Source organism: Sinocyclocheilus grahami, unplaced genomic scaffold (assembly GCF_001515645.1).
Source record: "Sinocyclocheilus grahami isolate Dianchi unplaced genomic scaffold, SAMN03320097.WGS_v1.1 scaffold15.1, whole genome shotgun sequence".
Classification (NCBI taxonomy): Eukaryota; Metazoa; Chordata; class Actinopteri; order Cypriniformes; family Cyprinidae; genus Sinocyclocheilus; species Sinocyclocheilus grahami.
The window spans coordinates 2,059,546-2,061,152 of NW_015505194.1; positions in this window are offsets into that span (position 1 = coordinate 2,059,546).

The following is a 1,607-nucleotide window of genomic DNA, read 5'->3' on the forward strand; positions in this document are numbered from 1 at the left end:
TATATATATATATATATATATATATATATATATATATATATATATACACGCGCACACACACACATACACACACACACGTATTTAAATATAAAAAATAAATATAAATATTGTATTTTATATGTTCAAACGTTTGGGGTCAGTATGATTTTTTTCAAATTAATACTTTTATTCAGAAAGGATGCATTAAATTGATCAAAAGTGCATTTTGCTGTATATATATACATATATATATATATATATAAAAAATTCAAATAAATGATGTTCTTTTACACTTTCTATGCATCATCCCTGAAAAAATATTAGGCTATCACAGTTTCCACAAAAATATCAAGTAGCATAACCATTTTAACATTGATAATAATAATAATAATTTTTTAAGCACCAAATTCGCATATAAGAATAATTTCTGAAGTATCATGTGACAATGGAGACTGGAGTAATGACAGCTGAAAATTCAGCTTTGCCATTACAGGAATAAGTTACATTTTAAATTATATGAAAATAGAATTTAGTTTTTTTTTTTATTTGAATAATATATTTATTATATCACAATATTACTATTTTTACTGTATTTCTGACCAAATAAATGCAGCCTTGCTGAGCATGAGGCACAAAAATGTTACTGACCCCAAACCATTGTAGAACAGCAGTGTATATGCAATAAAAAAATTATAAATATAATTAAAACATATAATTAAAAATATATGTTTATGAGTAATCTTTCCCATTCTATTTATTGCCAGTAATGGCACAGCAGTTATACAATTCAGCTTTAAAGTGTTTATTTTAGCTGTTAATTTAGCATGCTGGAGCAAAATCTGACATCTACAGTAATCTATAATCTCTCATTTCATTCTTTAAACTTGGTAGAAGGTAAAAATAACAGAAGAGAGAGACATGAATCTTCTGAACCACAATGCATTATGGTCATCCTTTCAGTGGTAATGCAGCTTTTCAGCTGAAAACTCTTGTTTATAAACATCAGCCCGCTGTAATGTCAGTGGATTTATATTGGTGCGTGTGTCCCATCGAGGCAGTGACATGGATCACAAGGTTCAGTAAAGCTCCTCGCTAGTGCTTCTGTGCTGTGTATGTCACTCAGTCTTAGAGTACCCACAATGCTCTGGGCCGAGGCATCTCTCGAGCCTCAGTGGAGGTCACCATCCCCAGCAAAGGTAGACCAGAGGACACGCTTCATCAGACGACTGTAAACTTCACTCCCTCCCCGTCGGGAGTACCGGAGGAGGCTGAAGGGGAAGGTTGTTTTAAAGTGAAGAGGATTTTGATGCATATGCATTCTGCTGTGTGGGAGATGAGAGTACGGCCTTTCCCAGCAGGCTTTAGATGCAGACAGAGCCCTCTGTCTCACACCCCCTCTGTACTCGTCTGAAAAGGGAAGGCAAGAGGAGAGAGTACAGGCTTGTCCTGACCCGCCTGGCTGTGCCAGTTGTGTGTTTGTGTACTCTTTTATTGTTATGCAGGCTATACAATAGTGCTGTTCCAAAACCTGACTAGCTGCCTCAATGTCTACTACCCAGCAGAGAAGCAACACAAACAGCGCTCTGAACTGGAGAACCGCCGATTGATTTCAATAGTTTGACATTAGC